At 40.0% G+C, this 26,488-nt stretch overlaps 1 protein-coding gene across 6 annotated transcripts in view; it reads right to left on the reverse strand.

Annotated features, from left to right (window-relative positions):
• TNS3 (tensin 3) overlaps positions 1–26,488 on the reverse strand; it is a 244,295-nt gene that overhangs the window by 26,676 nt on the left and 191,131 nt on the right. The window lies entirely within an intron of this gene.

Consider the following 26,488-nt stretch of genomic DNA (forward strand, 5'->3'; position numbering starts at 1 on the left):
AAGGCATGTTGGACTTCTGGGGAAGAAATGGTGAACTGAAGAGAGCTCTGCTAAAAGCAGAGCCTACGACTGTGGCAGAATGAAGGGCTGGCAAGTAGACCTGCTGTTTGGAATTCCTCTCCGGACAAGGAGAGGACTTGAGATGGCCCATAAGGGCTCCAGACAGTTGCTCCTCATGAGGAGACTGCAAGACAGCGGACTCTGGCAGGTTAAGAGCTCTGGGAGGTGAGGAAATAGCCATCTTCACCCAGACTGTGGTTGGTGCCTTTAAGGACACTGGGTTCACATGCTTTCTTTTCTAATCACTTTTGGAAATTGCTTGTTAACTGCTTTTCAGCTATTAAGAACCTCTGGAGGGACAAGTTTTACAACACTGGGTGAGATTCCTTCCTTTCTTAACTAAAGATGTTTTAAATACAAGTTTAAGGACTTTAAAAAAAATGGGGGGGGATAAACAGCAAAAGGGTGTTTAGAATGTTGATTTTGGAAAGTCACAAATGGACAAAGGCTCCAGATGGATTTGACATAAGAGTTTGGAATTGATTAAAAGAATCCTTCCTGTGGGAAAATGCTTTTGTTTTGAATTCTTTAAAAAAAAAACATGCTAGGATGAGACTTTGAAAGTTGGATATTAGAGGGAACAAGAAGAAACTAAAGATTATAATTAAAGGAGTAGAACATTTAAATTTGACTTAGTATTACAGAATGGAGCAAAATACTTTAACATTGGATGTACTGAAGGATAATTGTGAACAATGGACCCAGAAGTTAATTTTAATGGTGTCTGCCATGATAGACTGTATTTGTTTTTACTATATTTACTAAAAAGTTCAATAAATTATCAAAAAATAATAACAACAACCAAGATAAATACGTTGCGCATATCAGCCATTAGGACTTCAGCTGACTTGGTTAAGCATCTCATGTGAACCAAGCCAAATTGTTGCACATTAACTTTAAGAAGCTTACCCACAGTATCCACTATATTAAGCATCACAGACATACACCACAATTGCTAAAAATGTCCATTCCCAGCTGCCTACTAAACCACATATGGTAAGTTAGTCTCCTGAATTGTCCAATGACATCTGGAAAATTGCAGTCATATTTTTAGCTGACCAGCAAACTGAAATGACCTAGCAAAATCACATATATTTTACTACAGTGTTTTCCAAATGCCCGTTTTTCCTTAACAGACAGTATCACAGATGCTTCCAATTAGCACTGATGTAGTGCATTAATTTGAATGTAATGACAAAGCCTACAGGGCTTGCATGCTCCCTCCTCTCACTATGTAGGGAGGATCTTGTGCTATTAAGTTGCAACAAACTTTGGGGGAAAAAATCCCAGGAAGCAATGGCAAAACCCTTCTGAGTTGCTGCCTAAAATACTCTGTGGATGTGTTCACTGTTAGAATTATCAGGGGTCAACTCAGCATTGTCTCATAAGCATAAGGGGGTCTTTCTAGTAAACACATCTCTCTTGCACTTGTGGGATGTCACATGGGTCACCTGATTTCCACTTCCTCCTCCTCCTTGGGGTTGGGGATTAACAATCTCCATTACCACTTGGGCATACCTGCAAGCAGGAGGTGCTGCAGAATGCAGCTCTTGTCCTCTCATCTCGCTTGCGCAGCCTTTCTATCTCCATAGAAAGTGTCTACAAAGAACCAGTGATGAGTAAGTGCTTTCTACTATGAAGCTACTTGTATCCAGATCTACTGAATAAATGTAAGCTACTTTTTTCTTCTCTTCATCTAACTACTGTGTGAAGACCGAATTATTTCCTGAATGTAATTAAGCTTAATGAGCAAGATTTTGGTTCATGCTTCTACTTTGGAAGATTGTTGTTAGCTGCTTGGAGTTCTTTTATTAACCTTTAAAAACTCCCATCATTCACAAAGACATCAGGAATTGAAACTTTACTTCTCGTCCAAATGCAGCAAGTCATAGTTCAGTTCTTACTGAAACTGGAAGTATCTCATTCTTCCCCCTCATGAATATAAAGGGATGAGTGGAAAGCCTAACGGTTGCTGCTTCTCATTATTAGAGGACTGCTTAAAGAGACCCAGGGTTTACGGACTTTTAATAAACATGACGGGTATAAAAAAATATCCAACACAAATATTCTTACTTTTAACAACCACTACAGATATAAAAGTAACCAATACTTTTGAAACAACAAGTTTATTGCCTTTTGGCTTAAACCTTTATCTTCATACTGAAATGTCACCCTATTCTAAGATATCCAAGTTCCCTGTTTTTAACTGTTCCATAATAAATCTGTAAAACTGAATGAGGGTGTGCACATAAAATTGAGCACACCTTTTCTGTTTGAAAGAAAACTTTAAAAAGTTGCTTGAGGTAATAAAATAAGCTAACAATGTTATGACTCAGGAGTCTTCAGATTCTTAACATAGCTCTGATAATATCAAATGTAGCATTGTTACTCACTGCAAAAGGAAGTGTGTCAATGGAGTACAGCACTGAAGCAGGATTTATGTTTAAAAAACACTTGCCATACCTTATCCATCTTACTCCTAAAAGAATGGAGAAGCTAAGGATTGATATTCTTCCACATATTTGTTTTTTTAACACAAGAAATATAATACCAGCTGAGAAGTGAGTGAGCAGCGTTCTGCAAAGCCACCAGTTCTTGACTCATTTCTGGTTCACAATCTTGATCATAATTTCAAAGGAATTCATACATGTAACATGACATTAAACTGCCTGTTCCCACATGGCATGTGCTGAGAATAACCTCTCACTTCCTAATTAATAATCTTTTAGAAATCGGAGAATACTGTGATTTTTTAAGAAGGTGTTTGGCATATCATTTCAATATGCTCTTTTAAATGATTCCTATTTTTAAAATGTTTTTTGCTTCTGTGTTACACCATAAATAGGAAAATATTCTTAATTGTTAAATTACTGATCCATTATAAACTTCACAGAATTCTTCAGAGATTAGGTAATGTATATTTTAAAATAAAGTAATATGAAATTCAATAATTAAATCTTTACACAAATTGTAGACAACAGATTCATAGAAAATTATCCATAATAAAATTGGTATTAAACAACAACTGGCAAAAGAAATTGGAGAGCTATTTCCTTAAAGTCAAGTCTTCTCTGAGTAAAACTTGAAAACTAGCGACTACATGGACACATTTCATGTAGGGATTTTTTTAGCAATACAAAAGACTTTTCCATCTTCTTCTTCTGGACTGGTGTTTTGTTTTTTGTTTTATTTCCCAGCCTAGCTTATAACCCTGGATTCCCTGGTAGTTTTCCATCCAAGTACTAACCATGTAACTAAGGTCAGGCAGATATTACCATCCACCTTAGAATACTAAAAAGACTCAGCTAACGCTACAGACATTGTCAAACGCTATTTAATGGCCCTCAGTCAATCTAATTGAGCTGGTCTTAGAAAATGGTTTGAAGGCATATGATGTGATTTGGTAGTTGAAGGTAAGCAGGGCTGATCCTATAAGCAGCCTGAAGGGAACAAGGATGCCAAGAACCTGAATGCAAGTTCCATTAAAACATGGGCTGAGCAACTCAACATATGTCCCCCCAAGTTGCTCAGCTTACTCAGAGGCAAACTACAGGTGAAACCTAATACCATAATATTTCCACCCCTCCTCCCCCTTGAAATCAGAGGTATGAAGAAGTGTGAGCACTCCTCCAGGTATTGGGAGCTTCTAAACTCCTTCTCCCATTTATCTTGCTGTTCTGCATGATTGGCAATTACAAGCAGAAAAAAGGAATAGGAGCCAGTAACTAGGGTACTAAATGGAACTGAGTAGACCTAGATTCTATTTCCCATTCAGTTTCAACCCTATTTGGTTGAGCACCTGGGTTATAAATGAATAAATACAGTACATTACATGACACAATTTTCCAAAATCATCTAGAGACCCAGGTTCTAATTTCCATTCAGTTTCAACCCTACTTGTTTTGTCTTGGGTCAATTTCTCTTATCTTTGTCTGTTACACAGGGCTATTATGAAGACATAAGAAATGCTACCTTGAGCACCTTGTGTTATAAATGAATAAATACATTCCCATGACAAAGTTTTCCAAGATCTCATGTAAGATACAGTTGGACAGAAAAAGCACTGAAAGCTAATGAGTAGATTAATAGAAACCCCCAATTCTTTGAAAACTGATTGATCTGGAGAATTCAAAATATTTGCATGTGTTCGGTAAAGAACCATTACATGTGGCTAAATGTGTAATTTCAGCTGGATATTACAAAGTATGGCAACAGGTCTCAATGGAAACCATACGGATACTACCTTCTGTTCTTCAGAAGGTAGCTTGGGCTGTGTATTCTCACTAATTCTAAAAGACAATTCCAAACATTACATCACAATCTAATGAAGCAAGAAACTAATGAGACTCTGCAAGTGAAGATTAAGGACTTATGTAAAATACTGGCTCTATTTGAAAAAATATATAAGAAGAAGAGGAGGGTTATTTTGATGACAGAAAATGTTTTCTTATTGTTTCAGCTTACAATTTTCTTGTTGTGAAAACTGCAAGCTAAAGTGACGGTAATAATCAGACTTTCAAGTCCACAATGCCCAAAGGCAAGCCCTTTGTTCATATATCCCAGTGCCTGGACAATCTGTACAGCAAGGCACTTTTCATAAAAGCTGCTTTGTTTGCAGTTGAATTAAAAACAAGGCTAGACTGTGTTCTTCATTGTTTGATTTAGTGGCCACACTCAGGCACAGCTATCAACCCTTTTATAAGCAAGAGGTGCAACATCTGCATGGAACTGAGGTTTCTTTGGATCCCCAGTCTTCTCGTCAATCAAGGAAGCATCTGTTCCTTTCTAAACAAGATGTCCCTTAGGGCTGTTCATATGAGCTCCCAACAATATGGGTATTGCTTGCGCTTTATGCAATTTCCACTGCAGGAACACCTATGAAATAATGTGATCATGGGGCAAAGGCAGATAACACTGCAACACTGGATCAAACTTACATTATTGGTTGTGGGTGTCAGACATTGCAATACCTGCTAGCTGATGCACTGACACACACACACCTGTATGTATTTCTAATTTTAAACATTTTAAAAGAAAGGCACTTCTTGTGAAGGTAGATTTTATGCTGAGCTACTAATCTCAATGAACACTAATCTCAACAAATCACTGAAATCAGAAACTGAACTGACTAGATTCAGTTGAGGTATAAGGATGATCTTTCATGAGTTCTGTAACACTTTCCTGCACACTTATGCAACAACGTTATTCTAGTTTTTTTATTTTTATTTTTTCACCCTAAAAGATTTCAGTTTGTTTTTCAATTGAATTGTACACCTTGTATGTTATATTAAAGGTGGAAAAAATTCTGAAGTGATTTATCTTGGTCTGATTTTTTTACATCTCAAAAACCTGGCATTTTAACAGGGGTGTGCAGACTTTTTATATCCACTGTGTATTTCAAAGCAGAGGCCATCCTGTAATAACTATTACTAAGAACTGCACTCGTTTACATCAAAAGTAACCATAATCATTTGCAGAAATCCCTGTTGTGAAGGTGCTTAATACATCTTAATTGGTAAATGTACAGATTAAGATCTTGTCAAAGCATAGAAAGTATTAGACTTCACCTGAGTGGATTTAATGAATTTGAATTATCCACTCCTTTTACTTTTTTTTTTTTTGCTTTTACTTTCAGGAAAGATCCTCTACAGAAAATAAGCATAAACAATCAGATATGCAAGTCTCAGCATGTATGAAAAAGGGTTGTAAATATACTACTGCTGGTTTCAGAGAGGCCCTGCTGCCCTTGGAATGCAGTTGGTGGGCAGGGCACCTCCCAACACACTTCACCCATAATGGGACGCCAGCAGGGTCATTTACGTTTCAGGTTTTTATTCCAGAGAATCTGTACTACAACCGCCACTTTGTAGCCTCTGAACAAAAGACACAAGAACTCCATTTTTTGAAAGGAAACGAAGTTACCTTGTACTTAAGCAGAGATTAAAATGAGACAAGCAGCAATCCTTTCTTACTACAGGAACAGTTTAAAAACATATGGGAAAAAAGGTTCTTTCAAGACTTGTGACATATTGAATTCTCTGAAAACAACTATGAATCATGAGATACCATGCTACTGAATGTTCAAGTTAATTCTGAATATCAAGCATATAAGAAAAGCCCACACTATACTGGATTAAGAGTTCACTAATCCAGCATCCTGATTCCAAAGGAAGCCAGCCAGATTCTGGATTCCTGGACAGAATATGACATGAGGGTCTTCCATGAAATTTGAAAATCCCTTTTAATGTAATTGCCAATGGGTCTATAAAAATGTCATAAAATAATCTATTTATGGCCAACCAGTATTACAATATTTATTTCTTTAAAGAAATAAATTATAGACATATAAATCCAGAAATCTATGAAAGCACACTATATTTTTTTTAATAGTAAATTTACTGTCCAATGCGATCTGTCATTAGTCCTCTACTACCTTGGCCATCTTCTTACTGTGTAATAAACTTGTCCCTTGGTTTACAAATGACAGGTAGGACATCCTTCTTCACAACGTGAAGAATAAATGAATCTAGTATGTCTGAACCAGGAAAATGCAGAGAAGTAATAGGATGGGGAGATGCATCTGTCTGCATTTTGATCAAAATGGATTTTCCATATCTTTATTACCTGCATGATGTTAAACAAGTAATGCTTAGCACAACTTAGTCAAAATTAGGCAAGTTTAGCTATATGAATCTTAATCTGTTAACTAAGCACACATTTATCTTTTACTATTAACTACTGACCCTTATATATGTGTTTACCACTAGTATTCCACTGCAAAATAAAGAGTGATTTGATAAATAGTATTAACATGTTAGCTTCCTTTTAATCGTTATTTTGAAAGTAGGAAAATAAGCTACATAATGTGGATCATTCAGGAGAAAAAAATCCAAATTAGATTTAATAGTTTATTGCATTTTCTTGAAATCAGATCACTCAGCATCTTTTCTAAAAGTAAATTTAATGGAACTCTGTATCTGAAACCTCTAGTGATTTTAAAGGACTTCACTGGTCTATGTAGAATTGCAGCCTATAGTTTGTCTGGCATAACATCTATTTCTTATTTGAAAATTCTTTTGTTTCAAGATAGCTAAGGACCTTGCAATTGTCTTTCTCCCTGTAGAGAGTTAAAACCAATTTAACACTTTTTAATTAATTAATTTGACAAGTGGTTTTTTTTATTACCCTAGGGACAATCATGCTTGCTCTGGGAAAATTGCATCAGAAGTCACCAACATTCCAAAAACATTAGTCATCACTGAAATTTGTTGGAAACAATCTTCGTAACTAAAAGTCCGTACTACGAGAGATATCTAATGGAAAAATATTTTTCTACAGTTTGTTACTATGTGTGTAAGTGCATGTGTTTATCAACTATCTCGTAATTAATTTATTTCAATCGACCTTCTTCCTTCCAAGGACGGAAATGCCAGTCGCTCCAAAATCGGCATACAAGGTACACTTCCTTGGCAGAGAGGCTTGCTACCAACCAAGCAGGAACTTTTCCTCCTGCTGCGTTGCCATACCAGGGTGCAAAACCTCCTGCTTTTCCCTCCCACCACTCTCTCCTCTCCCACATGGAATGGCAGTACAGTAGTACGTCCCCCACCCCCAGGTTAAACTGCTTACAATACATGGCTTTGCTGATTATCTCCGCCCCATTTAAACTCACAGAGATCCAGTTTCTCTGCCCTGATGTGCCGTTCAGGAATAGCAGAGGCTGCCTAAACTTAGGTTTCTAGATCGAAAGGAAGGAAAAGAAACCCCTACCTATGGACGTAGTCATGGCCCAGACTTTTCCTGGGGCTGTCGTTGCAAATGCTGCGGCCGTTCAAGGGAGAAGAAACCGGCTGCTTCCCCTCTGGGCGCCGCCTGGGCGCCAGCCACTCTTTCCGCGCGGTCTCCCGGCTTGCGCGCCCCGGAGGCTCCTGAGTGGCGCTGCCTGTGTCCGCCCTTCCTTCCCCTTGGCAGGAAAGCGCCCAGTCCCTCTACCAGCCTACACGCTGGCTTCTCCCCCCAACACAAACATCCATCCACTGCGAACAAGACTCTCCACTCCACGACGGCGAGGCCAAGGGAGGGGAAAATAAATCTTCGGTTGTTCCTCTCGCCTGGGAGCACAGCTTTGTTGGTGCGGCTCGGCAGGCGCCCTATCCTGCGCGATTCGGGCCACAGCAGCGAGTCCCGATTTGAATTGGCTGCCCGCCCCCAGCCCGGTGTTATTCGCTTCCCCTAGTAATCTACTTCTTCCGCTCACAAAGTGGCAATGCAGGCGCCAAGTAGCTTCTGTGGGGAGCGGGACTCCTTGCCTTTAGCTTCATTTCATTTAGATGCGTCCTCTGGTCAGAAAGATTCCCCCCACCCCATCAGAGACGCCTCATCAGCAGAGCATTAAGTCTGACAGGCACGTTAAAACTCTGCTTTCCCATTGCAGGAAAGTTTAAAGAGCCTACAAAAGGACGCCAATTGCACCCTCCCGTTGAACAACTTTCTACAGAAATAATAATCTGGGTGGTGTTTGAAAGATGCAAGCAAGGTTCAGTCTTTGGGTTTGGGGTGATCAGGAACAGGAAGCAGATGTAATTGCAATGGAGTTTCCTTTTACTTTCTCACAAGTAGATGCAGATGTTGCTGTCCTACTCATAGATTAAAACAAAAAGCAAAAACCCTGAACTGTGGCATTGAGGATTACAAAAAGAGTAGCCAGATTGACCTTCTGGTTCTGGGGGCTGGCTGGTCAAATCAAATATATGCAGGGAAGAGATTTCTCTCTCCTAAATGCACCATCTATTTCTCTAACAGGTGGCTTCCTACTTTTACACACTACAGGTAGTCCTTGCTTAACAACGGTAATTGGCACCAGCAACTATTGCTAGGTGACACAGTCATAAAGCACGTGTCATGTGACAGTGCCAATTTACAACGGCAGTTCTGGTTGCCATTGTTAAGCAAATCCCACGTGTCATTAAGCACAATGTCACGTGATCACCATTTGCAACCTCCTGCCAGCTTCACTGATTTTGCTTGTTGGAATCTGGGCAGCGAAGGTCACAAATGGTGATCATGTGACTGTGGGGTACCATGACCATTGTAATTGTGCGCTGGTCACCAAGCACTTGAATCATGATCACGTGACTGTGGGAACACTATGATGGCCAGAACTTTGAAGACCAGTCCTAAGTCCTACTTGTTCAGTGCTGTTGTAACTTTGAAGAGTCGCTGACTGGTCGTTAAGCAAGAACTTAACACCAGGGCATGGATTCGTATTTTTGGTCACAGTACAACAGAATACACACACAGTGAAATTCCTTCACTATGTACAAATACCCAACCCAAGAATCTTTTCCATCCTTCACAGTAGCCCTCCCATGCCACCATCCTTCTGGCTAAGTTTTCATTAGTTAGGTATACTCAGTCAAAACGTTTTATTTTTGTTTTTATTTTTTGGGAATGGGTGGGTGACTGTTTTTAGAACTACAAGCCAGAAGGATGGGTGGGAACAGCCACGTGCTCCTCAGAATTATTTTGCTGTATCTTAGGGCACAGTTTATAGAGATGATGAGCAGAGGTAGTAGCTTGATAAAGGAAGAAACAAATATGTACACTGAAATTTCTTAGGTTATGAGTCATTAAGATATTTTCAATTTTATAGATCAGGAATATTTTTAGATCAATTTACATACTGCATATTTGTAACAGTTTCCAAACAGATAGCCATGCTAGTCTGTTGCAACATAAAGAAGCGGCACTTTAAGGACATTTCACTGAAGTCAGGTCAATAGAGAGCCAGTTTGTGTAGCGGTTAAGGCACCAGGCTGGAAACCGGGAGACCGAGAGTTCTAGTCCTGCCTTAGGCACAAAACCAGCTGGGTGACCTTGGGCCAGTCACTCTCTCAGCCCTAGGAAAGAGGCAATGGCAAAACACTTCCAAAAAGCCTTGCCAAGAAAACTGCAGAGACTAGTCCAGGAAGTTGCCAGGAGTCAACACTGACTGGACCAAAAAAAAAAATATGTGTGATTGGTTCAAAATTTATTGGTGGAGTAAGCTACTACTGAATTTCCAAATCTCATCTTCTAAAAAAAACTCCTGTGGTTAATTTCTTTGCTAACCAGCAATAACACATACAGTATGACAACTATGCATTTAATAATTTAGTTACAGTATGGATGCATATCCACAGAGGGTTTGCTATACATATTATCAAAGTACCAGCATTAACCGTATTTAGTCCAAGACTGGTACATTCAAATACTTCAAGGAAATCTACCAATCTCTGTCTTCTGCCTGTTCCACTTTCTCTCCCCAGAATGATCCATTGCTATTGTTTTGCTTTCAAATCTTCATAGTGCAACAACCATGTAAAAAGCACTAGACTAAGGCACAGTCCAAAGCCATTCAGTAGGCTTCATGGCTGAATTAGTACATGAATCAAATAAATGTTTAACCAAATGTAACTATCCTATAAACTATATTACACTGGTGCCAGTGTGTCTCTTGTGGTATTTCACTTGGTCATTTTTAAAAATTTAAAATACTTCTTATTTAAACAAATCCTAAACAATAGACAATGTTTAAGATAAAAATGAGCCACAGAATTTGAAAACCGATATTAAGGCCAGTGGCTGAGAAGGGCTAATGTAAATAGATAAATTAATAATCTGCTTATGATTTGTCAACCTTAGGACCACATATACAGTAGCATAAAGTGGAAGTCCTTGCAGGGCAGCACACTTGCTGTCCTAACCCTCAACAAACTGAAGCACAGAGAACCTGTCCAGAAAATTATATGATGGTATAAATGGAAGCACCTTTTAAGATGAGTCAACTTCAGTTTATACTCAGTTTTCTAGGGTTACACTGCACATTTATTTTTTTTATTTATATTTCAAATTTCCATCACCGCCCATCTCCCCCAAAAAGGGGGACTCTGGGCGGTTTACAATACATTGCCCTTTGCTTCACCCTTCTGCAGTTAAGCAAAAGTCTGCACAGCAAGGAGGAAAGATTGCCTAATTGGAATTCTCTCATTACCTCTCTCTCTTTCTGTAAACTGGTTGTCCAGTATTTACAAACAAAGATTGGATTAGATTAAGATGTATGTAACCTGATTTCCAGGGACGCGGTGGCACTGTGGGTTAAACCGCTGAGCTGCCGATCGGAAGGTCGGCGGTTCGAAACCGCGCGGCAGGGTGAGCTCCCGTTGCTAGTCCCAGCTCCTGCTCACCTAGCAGTTCGAAAACATGCAAATGTGAGTAGATCAATAGGTACCGCTTCGGCAGGAAGGTAACGGCATTCCGTGTTGTCATGCTGGCCACATGACCCGGAAGTGTCTATGGACAACGCCGGCTCCAAGGCTTAGAAACGGAGATGAGCACCGCCCCCTAGAGTCGGACACGACTGGACTTTATGTCAAGGGAAACCTTTACCTTTTTAACCTGATTTCCAGTATGCAGTACCTGATGCATGGAAGTTCTATTAGCTATTACAGCTAATGCATGTTGATAAGTATGTCCTCCATGTCTTTGAACAATCCTTTATTTACGCTAATTATTCTGACTACTTCTTGTGGTAGTAAGAAGTCAGGTATATACAGTACGTGAAGGCATGATGTAATGTAATATCCGTAACTCTGTGGTCTGCAAGCTTAAGAAAAGGAAGGTATATACCACTCTAAAGATAAGACTTCTTGTGGTACTGAAATTCCATCTGATAGTCTTGTATCTACTGTCAATCAATTTCACTGGATAGCATTCTAGAAATGTTACAAGGAAAAACAAATACTCAATTTCCTCAATTTTTAGAATTTTAAAAAATTGAGGGGTGGGAAACAAACCTTGCATAAAACTAAGGACACAAGTGTAACTGTGTGCTGATCCTTGTTTTTTCATGATATGTCTCACCTACCCAAGCACTATTTCATTTCATTTCATTTGTTTTCCTTGTGACAGTGGCATTTCAAATGCAGAAGCCTCTCATATGCTTGGGCACAGCTGGATATAAATCTTATTACATGCCAGGGTGAAGACACTAAAACAGTGGATTGTCTTCTGTCAACACAAGAGTGTAGTGTAGTCCTCCTGTGATAAGCTTACTGTCCACCACAGCATCTCACTGGCTTTTCATATATGATAGCCATACAGAAACCCAAGCTCTGTACTCTGTGCTAAGATTTGCAGAGAAGTTGCTGAGAGTAGGTGATAGTTTAGCTTCTCTTAGGAAAGCTCTCATAGGAGAAGGGAGGGCTGTAGACAGACTGGTATTGGTATCTGATGCCAACTGATATTAGAGGGAGTGTTTTAATACCACCAGAGAGAACTCTGGGAAGGAACTTGCAGAGGAGAAGCCACAAAATGGAAGGCTTTCCTATAAAAATGGCCTTGGACAGCAGCTGGATGTTGAAGTTGTGCTGTTAGTTTTAGTAAAACCCAATATGGGCTGGTAAAGCTGAGTTGGGAAAATTGCTGAAAAGAAGTCTTTGGACACTACTCAGAGGAGAAGGCACCATGGGGACATTCTATTCACTGCAGGAAGCTCTGTGGAGCTGAATATGTTGGGAAGATAGGATCAAAGGTTTACCTGCCAGAGAAAAGCAGAGAGAGCAAGTTGCCAGTTTGGTTGGTGGGAAAGAGGTACATGTGTGGCAGGTACACTCATATATTTAGGTAATATTACAACTTGCTGACAGATTTCTGTTTACCATGGCTTTGAGTTGGAAGAGTGTAGGAAAAAATGCTCCTCAACATTTTTACAATAGGCTGCTGTGCTAGGAGGGCATTATCTTTTGTGAGATAACTGCTCACAAAAAAGTACAGAATAATTAGGTTATCCAGCTTGACTATTCTAATAAAGTTTGGTAACACTGCTTCTTACCCTCTCTGTTAAGTGAATAAAATTGGGAAAAAACCCACAGGAAAGCCCTGTCTCTTTCAATCAGAACCCTCCAACCCTTAAACATACTCCATCACACCTCTTTTATCTCCATTGCAGCTGAAATTTGGGGCTTCTTTTTTCTTAATTTCCCATGGCTTAACAGATGTTCTGTCTTGTGTTTTTCAGCCCTGGTGTTAGAGGACCATTGGCTGTTGATAAAACTGACATATCTGTCCTAAGAAACTACGGCTCTTGGTATAATTCAGAGAGAATGTAAATTGCTAGCAAAGCCTGCTGTACTCTGAGTCTAAGATGAGGTGATGAAAGATATGAGTTAGTGCCTGGCTGCAGTAATAGACTTAAGTTAAAGCTCAATTGAAGAAGACAGAGAAGCTCTTAGGTAATGGCTTCTCTGCCAAGTATACAATGCCTGATCTGTTCTGGAAGGGGGTTCCCTTTCCCCAAACGATCACGTTGGGATGCTTCCAAAACTATTTTCATAATTAGAGTGTCAAGCAACTTCTGTGGCATAAAACACCTTGCCCCAGCTTAGACTGGCACACTAGTTATAGTCTTGGAAACAGCTAGCCTCAAAATGGTAATCCATGCCTGGCAACCTCTTGTAGAGATTATGACAGTCCATTTTCCAGACCTTCAGGATGATCCAGAAATTTCAGTTAGTAAGAGCACTGATTGGAATGTTATAAACATTATGCCACTCTTACATAGTCTCTGCTGGTTCTTGGTTTGCCTCCAGTCCCACTTCAAAGTGCCAGCATTTACCTTTAAAGGCCTTAATGTTTTTGGCACTGCAAAAAGGAGAGTAATGCATCTCCCTCAATGTTCCTTCCCATACCCTGAAATTGGTGTTCAGAAGCCTTGCTTTAAGGGCTAGCAGGTACCCGTTTGTGCTCAGGTCTTCCCAATGAGACCTGGCACTGACTTTAATGTCTATTTTGTACCAGGGAAAGGTATTTTTATGCTACTATTTACACTCCTGTTACTTGGATTGCTATTTTTATTGCTTTAATGTTATATATTTAATTATGCTTTATTTTATATCTTAATTGTTTTAGAAAGTTGTGTGATTTCAAACCACAATTGGAAAGGCTAGTTTTGAACACACAAAGCAACACATAAAGCTTTAAAATAAATACATGAATAAATAAATGTCACGTGAATGGGTGGTAGAGATGATAGCAGGGGGGTTGCACACATTCATGCTTAACAATAAGCATTAGGTAGCAAGTTTCTTGTATCCTAGCTTTAAATCTGAAGGAGCTAAAACATGATCCACATTTTACTATATTGCAGGAGTAGCTACACTCACCTCTGCACGTTCAACAGTTTATTAACTTAAAATTATCTGTGCTTTATGTAATTAAAGGATTTAAAATTATATATGTTTCATAACTAAGTACAGCATTAGAACAATGCTCCATTTTGGGGCATTATTTCATATTGGAGGTGTGTATTTTTACTTTTCAGAAGAATGTTTGTCTATGGAGCATTTTGAGTGAAGGTTAGTTAGGCAAAAGCTGCAATTACAAAAATGTGCTAGTTATAGACCTGCAGATCAGGGAGTTCTGTCAGATTCTGCAAGTTGGGAATAATAGAAAGCTCTTTAGTGAAGTACCTATACAGCCCTACATTCTTAAACCATCACTGTACTTTCTCCTTAGCTTCCTACAACACTCTATTCCCAGGAGTACTAAAGGGAAGATATATTAAATTTCCCCTCTTGGAGCACAAATGCTGAAGTGCAGTTCAGGAAACTGAGTCTAATCCCATGCACTTCTATGCCACCCTCTCTACAGAATTCCACACTCTGATTTTACAGCTCCTCTTGTATTTAATAGTTTTAATAGAAAAGAGGAGGATTTTATCTACCTCTTGCGATCAGAGCAGAACCCTGAGATCATAAGAAGAATGTCAACATTTCTTTCCATGCTGTCAGTGTGCTGTGCCCTAGCCTATATTCTTGCTGACTGATATGCTTCTTTCGTCTTTGTTTCTTTTTAAATTACATTTTTTTCAACTTAATTTCTCTGACTTTTAATCAAATATGATTTTTGATTGAAATAAATAAAGGGAGTAGTTTCTGACTCCTCCTCCTCCTCCTCCTCCACAATGTTGGTGAACTGATGGGCACTGATATATATGTGGTACATTTATTGTGAATTTATATTTTAAAATCTAAATTATATGAACTAGTAAAATCTCTAGATGAATTTTAATGTGCATAAATCTCTACTCTGCATGTCTGGAGGATGCAAGGCTCCTACCCAAAGCTCTGACCCATCCAAGATCAACTCTGCAGAGGCAATGGTGGGGGGAAGTGAGGAGGCAATTTCAGGAGTGAGGGGAGGGATTTATGACCACTAAGCAACAGGCCTTCAGCAAAGGATCGTTACCTTGTCGTGGCGCTGGAGCTTGAGCACCTCGATGATTCCATGAGCTAAACTGTGAAGGGCCACCCAAGACAGGAAGGTCATGACAGAGAGGTCAGACTAAATGCGATCCCTGGGGAAGGTAATGGCAACCAACCACAGTATTCTTGCCGTGAAAACTAAATGGATCAGTATGAAAGGAGTACGGCAGGGCTGTATACTCTCACCCTACCTATTCAACTTGTACGCAGAACACATCATGCGACATGCTGGGCTTGAGGAATCCAAGGCTGGAGTTAAAATCACTGGAAGAAACATTAACAATCTCAGATATGCAGATGATACCACTTTGATGGCTGAAAGCGAAGAGGAACTGAGGAGCCTTATGATGAAGGTGAAAGAAGAAAGTGCAAAAGCTGGTTTGCAGCTAAACCTCAAAAAAACCAAGATTATGGCAACCAGCTTGATTGATAACTGGCAAATAGAGGGAGAAAATGTAGAAGCAGTGAAAGACTTTGTATTTCTAGGTGCAAAGATTACTGCAGATGCTGACTGCAGTCAGGAAATCAGAAGACGCTTAATCCTTGGGAGAAGAGCAATGACAAATCTCGATACAATAGTTAAGAGCAGAGACATCACACTGACAACAAAGGCCCACATAGTTAAAGCAATGGTGTTCCCCATAGTAACATATGGCTGTGAGAGCTGGACCATAAGGAAGGCTGAGAGAAGGAAGATCAATGCTTTTGAACTGTGGTGTTGGAGGAAAATTCTGAGAGTGCCTTGGACTGCAAGAAGATCAAACCAGTCCATCCTCCAGGAAATAAAGCCAGACTGCTCACTTGAGGGAATGATATTAAAGGCAAAACTGAAATACTTTGACCACATAATGAGAAGACAGGATACCCTGGAGAAGATGCTGATGCTAGGGAGAGTGGAAGGCAAAAGGAAGAGGGGCCGACCAAGGGCAAGATGGATGGATGATATTCTAGAGGTGACGGCCATGTGCCTGGGGGAGCTGGGGGTGTTGACGACCGACAGGAAGCTCTGGCGTGGGCTGGTCCATGAAGTCACGAAGAGTCGGAAGCGACTAAACGAATAAACAACAAAAAAAGTTGGATATAAAGATGTATCATTTTAGGGAGTTGCACAGGTTGAGAACACCTTGGTTAAGCCATACAGAGTATGACTCTGATCTATATGCATGAAGATAAGTTAGACAATCATATTTCTCCAGGTGGGTTATTTTTTACCTTTTCTTCTGATTATTTTATCTTCTATGCAAGAGAATACCATATGCATACTTCAGTCACTTGGAAAGAATATCCCATATTTCTTTAGAAAACCTCTCAACTAAAAATAGAGGAAACTGGATCAAAGTAAACATTATCTGATGAAGTTGGAAAATTACATCTGCTGTATTGCATAGCTTTTGTTTTCACAGCTATTTCAAATAAAACAGCTCCATCACCTGCTGCCTTCCTAGTTCTGCCATGACAACAACTGCTGTGGCATCAGAGCATTTTGTCAACATTTTAAAAGATGAAAAGAGCCCTGTTTATCACATCACGCATCTCAGAAAGTGACACTATGCCTCAGAGTATGGGACTGTTGTTTCAGCAAACCAGGAGGTAGTGGAATTACTACCAAAAGGACAAGAAAACACACAAAGCAAAAAAGAGCAAAGATGGCAGAGATAACAAACCTGGATAGGAAAAGGAAAAGAAGAAAAGGGGACTTCAATCACACTTGCCAAAGGCCTGGGTGAAGAGCCAGGTCTTCAGGGCCTTTGAAACACCAGGAGGGTGGGGGCCGTTTGAATCTTGGGAGGAACCTCACTCCAAAGAAGGTGTGTTTCTGGAGACCTGATAGATGGTATCGCTCAACTGAAGGACCCCAGAGTGTGCCAACCCTGCCCGATTGGATCAGCCAGGCAGATACTATGGGAGACAGGAGGTCCCTCTAGTAATCAGGCCCTATGCCATATAGGGCTTTCTAGATAGCAACCAGCACCTTGAATTGCACCTGGAAGCAAACTGGTAACCAGTGCAGTTCGTGAAGCAGAGGTATTACACAGGGATACTAAGGCATGCCCATCACTGTACACGCTACTGCATTCTGGATCAGTTGAACCTCCTGGTGATCTTCAAGGGCAGCCCCATGTAGAGTGCATTGCAGTGACCAGGGCATGAGTGACTATCTGAAGGGCCCTCCGATCTAGGAAAGGGCACAAGTGGCACACCAGATGAAGCTGTACAAAGGCCTTTCTGGCCAGAGCTGCTTCCTACTCATCAAGCAAGAGCAGTGAGTCCAGGAAGACCCCCAAATTTTGCACCACCTTGAATAGGGAAGTGCCACCCCATCCAAGGTCAAAGATGGAATATCCCCAGATCTGGGCAGTCCAAACACCCACAGCCACTCAGTTTTGGTAGGACTGAGTCAAACACAGTTCATGTAGATACTGAAAAGGAGGGGAGAGAGAGTAGAACCCCGTGGCACCCCACAAAGGAGAGGCCTGGGGAATGATCTCTACCCACCTACCAACACTGACTGAAACTGGCCTTGGACAAAGGAACGGAACTGCCATAAAACAGTGCCCACAAGCCATAGAGCCAGCTCAGAAGGATATCAGGGTCGACAATACCAAAAGCCACCAAGATATCAGGGAGCACAAGGATGGATGCACCACTGCCATCCTGGCTCTGCCACAGGTTATCAACAAGTGTGACCAAAGCTGACGCAGTACTAAATCCTGGCCTGAAACTTGATTGAAGTGGGTCTAGATAATCCAGGGTTCTCATCCATGATATAGTGATGAAACCGGACTGTAGCTGAAAAATGCCAACCTGAACTTCTTTTGTCTAGCTCTTTTGTACCTTTTTCTTCATTTAGCTCTCCCTCCTTCCTTCCTGTTTTTAATCCCATGCACAACTCTTTGTATCACTCCTTTTTCAAGTCTTGCATTGTCATTCAATTGAATTTTCAGAGAGCAGCTGAACTTGTTGCTATACTCAACAATGTTATGCATTTGTAAACCTCCCCTCTGTTTTCAGTGTTTCAGATGGCCCCAAAGCATTCCCAGATTACATTAGTGAAATTGGGTGGCAAAACTTCTGAATTCTGTCAGCCCAACTGTTCATACCTTGAGGACAAACAAGGGGCAAAATTAGTGTTTGACCTCTCTCAGATACTTAAAAAAAAAATGGGCCAAATTCCATCCTGATCACTTTGATGACACTGGCCTGACTTTGTAAAAGTAAAAGTCTCCTAACGGTGCCCCCAAATGGAAAAAGACTCTTGATGCTCTCTGAGCTAGGTTGCTTTCCTGCAGACATTTTGTTACCATGCTAGGGAGAGTGAAGCATGGGAGAGTGAAGTTTGCTGTTTGAAGTTTACTATATATAGTAACTTGCCCTATCAGTCTTGGTTGTCATATCGTTTCTTCCTGGTGCTATTTCCTGCTTACCTGAATGTTGGTTGCTAGGAAGGGTGGGCTCTAGGTTGTCATCCTTAACCTTTGGTCATATCTTTCAAATGGTTTGTAGAATGGGCTTGTTTTATATGCCCATTGATGGCTGATTTGTCAGAATGTCAAGATTCCAGGAATTCCCTAGTATTTTCGAAATCCACAAATATCCTGATCAAGGAACCATCAAGAGAGAAACCAAACTGCAACCAAGACTAGCAGGGCAAGCTATTACATATAAACAACCGGAAAACTAGTATCTCTAAATACTGATGAGGTTTCTCAGCCTGGTAATAAAACGTCCACAGGAAAACAACCAAGAACCAACCAGAGAACACCAAGAACCCAACTGTTCAATCCAGAGCTACATATATTCTCTACTATTGGAAAAAGTCTCTATTTTAAATGAAAGGCATGCTATATCTGTATAATGGTTTATAGGAGTTTATGTCTCACAGGAATGAGCAATGTGCACTCCGGTACCTCTTTGGTAACATGGAGTGTGCAAGGTCAAAATTTGGAGAGTTACAGGTTAGGTGATTATGGCACCAATTTCTTCCTTAACACCCCATACCCCAAAGCACTTAGAAAACTTGCTGATTCCAGGGATGGTAGGATATAATCGGCCATGCCTTTGTGTTTCTCAATAGTAAAAGAAAAAGAAAGATAAAGAAAACAGGTGGCCCTTAGCCATAAAATTGTCCATCCCTGATGTCTGGAGTCATTTAGATGGTTCAGATGCAGGTTCATAGCTCAGACATTTCTAAACATCTTAGAACATATCCCTAATTTACCTTATTCTATAGTTGCCCTATTCTAGGAAATCACTAGATTGTCGTATGCTACTATGTAGGGGTCACTCAGATTTTTGTAGCACAGACATGGAAACTCTCTCTTATTTCCCAGTTAGTATAATTACAATTGCAGCATACCTGAAAATAAATCCTATTGAATTCAATGCAACTTACTTCTAAGAAAGCATATATCAGACCGAACTGTTAAAACTGTACTGAGATTCTGTAGCATACTAGAACATGAACTAAGTGAAAGTATTTGGCAAAGAACAGAATGCTTCACCATTTCACTAATTTGTGTTTCTTTGCAGGAATGAATAAAATAATAAACAAATCAACATTTGTACTAATATACCTTTCCAAAATTTTACAGACTAAGCAGTCCATTCTCACAACTTGTTGTGTAGACTTTTCAGAAAATTCAAAGAAATTTTTTCCTGCTTGACAGTAACAGGATTCATTGAGATTATATTTCAAACATCATAAAAGCCTAAATTTCAGCACCAGTATATATCTATTTCCCAAGTCTCTTTGTGAACTTTTTTGTTCTATTGTTTTATATTACTTTCATATGCCTTCTTTTGATTCTATTATTGTTTCTGGGTATTCAACTTCTTTAACTTATAAAGCTGTCTGGAAATATTTTTATTGAAATATTGCCTTTCCCTCCTTAAAGCAAACAAACTGCTTTTCCAAATCTCCTGTTCATGAAAATTCAGCTGGTAACATGCTGAACAGCAGATACACATCCTTTGCTTTGTAACAAATGTTTATCTTCTTCAGATTATATACTCAGTAGTATGCACTTTAGGGGCCCGCTAGCTCTCAAGAGACCACCACAAACTTTTGAATAAAAATATGCCAGAAAGCTAAGAGAAATTGTATTCCTGAAAAACATATGGTTACTAAAAATATTATTTTTACTTAAATTTTCAATATATACAGACCATAGATCAGATTAAAAGCAATGAGAGTAATATAACTCTTCTCCAAAAATGCAAGTTATTATGGAGAACAAATACCTGAAGGGAAAAGTAATGGAATGAAGACTGGTCCCACTCCTTTTTTCTATTAACAGTGATTATTCAGAAACTATACAGAAGTGCTTGGGATCTCACATGAGTAACCTCTCTATTATTCATTAAAGGGGGTCATTTTTTTTTTCAGGCTTCTGCTTGAACCTGAAAAAAGATGCCTGTTTTAGGGAATCCACTAATAACTTTAATTAAGATGACTCGTAAAGCAGCAGAAATGTTTTGCAGGCTTACCTTTAATGAATAGCAGAGGAGTGCTGCATATTTCTTATGAATCATTTTCAAAAGGTACATGTGACAAGTGTACAAAATATAATCTGTATATACATACAGAAATGCAAATAGTTGAAACTTAAAACTCTAATATTCCCCAAACCTTTAAAAATGTTCCACAGAACTGGCTAGGAAGATGTAGTCTGATATGCCAGTTGTGTCCCTTCCTGGAGCACATTGCCCTGGAAATGGTTACCCATGTCCTCATCATTTCCAAAAACAATGACTGCAATATACTATCTATAGGTCTACTTCTGAAGACTACTAGGAAGCTGCAATTCATACAGAATACTGAGTCCAACTACTGGCAAGTCATAACTGCTAGTGTATATAACCCCAGGATTGCTGGCAATGCACTGGCTCCCAGTAGTGTTCTGAGTACAATTCAGTCTGCTGGTTTTCATTGATTATGCTCTTTGTGGCTTAGTGCCTAACTCTCTGTAGAACCACCTACTGTACTAATGGGGATGCTTAGAGTCCCCCTTACCCCCATATGAGATCAGGGAAGGGGGATGAGAGCATGATATTTCTGTTGGTATGCCTCTGTTCCTGTCTGAAGGTGTGGGACAGGACGGTAGGAAAAAAGAAAGAAATTGCTTCAGGGCTTGTGTGTAATATTTGCCAGGAAATAGTGCAAATGGTAACTGGCTTTCTCCTCTGGTACTCTGGTTGTGCTTCGCTGGTGCATCAGCTCCAGAAGCAAGTAAGCTGGAAAAGAACAAGGTGCCAAGATAATTTTTTTGCTTTATTTCTTTTCTGTTGGGTAAAAAACAATCTTATTAAGCCCTTTCAAACTGAAGAAAGGCAAGTTGAAAAATGTATTTTATTTTACTTCAATAAGTTCAATAATAAGTATCTGCAAAACCCTATTCTTTCTTAGCCAGAAAGAGCTGACCTGAGAGTCTAAGTAGCTCTTCGGTATCATAGTGATCTGAAGCTGTCTGTAGCCAAGGGAAGGTGTTTTCTCAAATATGTACCTAGGCAGGGTATGAATAATCCCATTGGTTACAGTTTTAAAGCGAATCTGAATAAACCTGTCTTTGTCCACAGTTTTGGTTTAATGAATCCTTTCTTTATGACAGGAAATGTGCCATGCTGACCTCTGAAAGTTCTCTCCAAACCCAATGATTCTGTGTAGGGAATGTCAAAGCACAGACATTTGTGTGAGATAGTTCAAATTTCTGGCAACTAACTTGATACAGAATGTTTAACTTACGTAACATAGCTCAAAGGGACCTCAATTTGCTGGTTGAGGCTCAAGACAACTGTGTCTTTATACATCTCAGAGTGATCTTACACAGAGCACTCTTGTCTTTCAGAACCACACAAGAATCCCCCAATGGAAAAACAGCTACTGTCATACTGCCAACTATTGAGTTTCCACTGTAATATATTTCTGAAATGTACATTCAATCACTGTCATCATCCAATGGACAGTAGCCATTGTTTGTAGGGACTACCTGCTTTACAAAATAAAATCAGTTGCTTCACGACTAGATTGTTCATAGCATACATTAAATGTTGCAAAATGTCCACACGAGGCTCAAAGTTGCCTCTCAAATTATCACTTTTAAATTAAAATTTGAGCCTCGTGTGGCACAGAGTGGTAGGCGGCAGTATTGCAGCCGAATACGACCCGAGTTCGATCCCAGCGGAAGCTGGATTCTCAGGTAGCCGGCTCAGGTCGACTCAGCCTTCCATCCTTCCGAGGTCGGTAAAGTGAGAAGGTGGTGACTGGGAAAGGCAATGGCAAACCACCCCGCGACAGACTGCCAAGAAAACATCACGAAAGCAGAATCCCCCCAAAGGGTCAGACATGACTCGGTGCTTGCACGGGGACCTTTCACCTTTCCAGAGAAAAATTAACTTATTCACCCTCTTCCAGGCCTTTGAGGAACCATACCAGAACAGGAAATCTGAGTAACAAAATACATGGAGATGGAAGTACAGTTAAATAAAACAATTTTAACTTTCCACAAAGTGATTCTGCTAGGGCCAGATGCACTACATAAAGAACCCAATTGCTGGGTTGTTGCATTCATAGCCAGATTAATAATTTCTGGCTATGATTCATAGCCAGAATAATAATTTCTCTAGAAGTGGGATCTACAATAGATCCATTAGCTAATCCTTAGCGAAGGTGCAGACAGAAGTATTTTTCAGACTATCCGCTTGCTTATCTCTCAGTAAATCTGCACAAATTAGGTCTACAACTATTTATTTATGTATTTGGGCTTATATTTCACCCACTAATGCCTATTTATGAGTAGATATGCATAGGATGATGACTATCAACTGAATTCTTCACTTACTTTAGAAAACATAGTTTAAAACTGATATGCCCTCAGTTAGAATACAACCCTTGAGTTCTTTCATAAATTACAATTTGACCCACAGGAAGAATAAGATTCCCCACCCTTCACAAAAGAAAATACATTCCTGAGGGAAAAGATCCAGACATTTTCTCCTAAAACCTCTCAAAAGTGCCCCTCAAAAACACTTTTTTACTGTGCCTACTTCGTGGATGGAGCTCTTGGCACATTTAAAGAAATATGGCTCTTCGCCTAAAAAGAGTTGTGCACCTCTGATTTAAGTACAGGTAGTCTTCGGTTAATGATGGTATTTGGGACAGGAATTTCGGTCACTAAGCAATGTGGTCATAAAGTGCAATGTCATGTGAATGCATCGCTTAGCGACAGCACTCCCTGGGTCATTAAGTAAGGCTTGTAAGCAGACTAGCAGACAGGTAAGGTGCAAGTATGGCGGAGCCAGGGGGGCTGCTGCTGGGTGTAGAAGGGTGCATGAGGGGCCTGCAACGTATGGCATGAGAGCAACTAGTCCAGGGATGGCTGCTGCTGGGCAGAGGAGGTGCAAGTGGCTTGCCTGACTGACTTGCAACCTTCTCTGCCAACTTCCTCATTGACTTTGCTTGTGGGAAGTCGACAGGGAAGATTGCAAATGGTGATCACATGACTGCCAGACACTGCAACCATCTTAAGTGTGAGCTGGTTGCCAAACACCCAGATAGTGATCACATGAATGGGTGGGGGGTTTCTGGGATGGCTGGAACTTCAAGGACTGTTTCTAAGTACCACTTGTTCAGTGCTGTCATAACTTCAGAGGGTCACTGAATGAGCGGTCATTAAACAAGGGCTACCTGTAACTGATGGGAATGGTGGAAAAGAAACAAAGTGTGGCATTAAATAGCAGCAGTTGATCTAGTGGATCGCTGATATTATGAAGTGCAGACAAAACAGGAAAATGTGGTATGAAGTTGTCTAATTCCCCTTCCATTGAAAATCCTACAGCGTATCTCCTTTAGTCCAAGAAACAACCAATATTAAAGTATGCAATTCAAACATCTTTAGTCCATATTCATCTGTCCCTCTGTGAGACTAGGCTGAAGCTGCCATAACCTAAAGATGAAGCAGGCCCAGGACAAAAGCCAGGAAACTTGTCTAAAAGATCCCTTCAGGGAGGTAGGTAAGAAGGAAGCAAGTCATTAAGGAAACAAAGGAAAAATGTCATTTGAAACAGACAAAGGAAGTTGGGCCTGAGCGCATGGAAATACCCCCCATCCCATCAACAGCTATCAGACTTGTAAATTAACAAGGCCAGAGTAGCTGCCAGTCTTGTGAATCAACAAAGCAAGGACTTTGGGGGATAAAAGGGTTCCCAAAGCCCGTCCAATCCTTGAGTTGTCTTTGGAACCAGACTTGGTGGCTTTTGTCCCTCTAGCTAGTGTCTGTCAGCCTAGTTGAGAAGGACGTAGGTAAGTGTGAATGAGTGTGTGTGTGTGTGTGTGTGTGTGTACGTGAGAAAGAGCAAATGTACCTTGCAACCAGTACAGTTTTGCTGTTACTTTAAATTCCCTGGGTCTCCGTGTATTTCAAAGAACCTGTTGTGCCTCAGTGTCGGTTGGAAGTTATTTCTGTGTGTCCCTGATTACTTCCTGGCTGTTGACCAGAGCTGTGTGTCTTGTCTGCTCAAGCCACACCTATCTGGAAAACCCAGGTAGAAAGGAAGGGGGGCTGACAAGATCTGCATGCCTCAACAGGCTGTAAGCGTGTGAGTGAGTGACCATAAGCTGCACCTGGGAGCAGCGTGTGACACCTCAAAAATTAGGAGAAGATAGCAACAATAACCACAGACTATATAGCACAGAAAGCACAGAGAACAGATAAACTGAGCGTTTAATTTCCTTGGTCATTCGTAAAAGCAGTGTTGTTATTTGTGTACTGGTCAAAAAGAGCGGGGACACAAAACTGGCTTAAAGCCCTCAAGTATGTTCATGACTGAGAACTGAACTAGGAACTTCCTGCAGCATGCATTCCGTATGATATTAGCTCACCCTGTTGGGACTCATTTTCTTCAAACATTCATTCAAGTAGAATGGGAAAAGGGGAGAGAGGACAGCAACCTGGTGACAGATGTTGCCCACCAACAATGAACATTTGTCACATGATGCTTAAAGAGCTGCAATGTATATTTAGATTGCCAGGCTCCCTAAGTGCTTTATATTGTCATGATAACAGGGTAACATTTAATTAACAGATGAAATAGGTAGCACATACAGGTGGCAAAATTTAATAACTAAGTCTTCTTCATGCTCAACAGTAACGGATTAATCTAAAGTTAAGATTGTACGCTAACATTAAAAATATATAAGGGTCTGTGAAGTAAATCTTAGATAAATATTCTGGTTGCATTATTTTCTGTATTCCTCTATATTATGTGACAGCTTATCTTGGTATGCAGAAATACAAAGCTTCTGGCTTGACTGAACATGTATAAAGCATAGCAATGACAAACATGTTTTTGTCAATGAGGAAAAGGAAAAAATACCAACAGAAACAAATCAAACAATTATCAACATGCCCAATAATGTACCTCTACAAATTCTGCCTATTGCCTGTTAGGTAAACTAAGGAATTTTCACAGAAAGCCAACTTGGCAATATCAGCTAAAGGATTGGCATTAAGGAAACCTATTCTATTCCAAATGTTTGGGGCTTCAGTTCTCAAAAGTCTAAGCCAGAGTGGTCATTCAAACTATCTGAAGGACAAAAGGTTATGGATTACAGTACATATTCCTTATTTACTATGGAGAGGTCTGGCTCTCTGTTGCCTGTACCTGAAAGATTGTGTTTCTCTTTCCAGCTGCATATATTGAATATCTATTGTATCCAGGAAGGGATAAGGATAATGACTGCTGAAGTTTAATCTAATTTATCAAATATTGTATGTAATAACAATTTGAGGGGTGGGTGGGTGCACGTGTGCACACAAATGTACATCAAAAGCCTCTTGTAGTCCTGAGCATATTTTAATATAGAGAAGGTAATGTTTTAAAGAAATAAACTATAAAATGGAATGCTTTTATTATTAGTATGGTGACACTGCTCAAGCAACTAAACAACTGGATATGCAGGTTTCCTAAAAATAATAGTAAAAAGCTTCTAAACAATTCTTGTTCTTCAGAAGCTTTGGAGTTCATAGTCTGTGCAAGAGATAAGATACCTAAAATGAAATTCTTTTGTACAGACCAGTTATCAGAAACATATATACTCTGAAGTAGAGCAGAGTATACACAGATAATAA

This window comes from Candoia aspera, chromosome 4 (genome assembly GCF_035149785.1).
Source record: "Candoia aspera isolate rCanAsp1 chromosome 4, rCanAsp1.hap2, whole genome shotgun sequence".
Taxonomy (NCBI): domain Eukaryota; kingdom Metazoa; phylum Chordata; class Lepidosauria; order Squamata; family Boidae; genus Candoia; species Candoia aspera.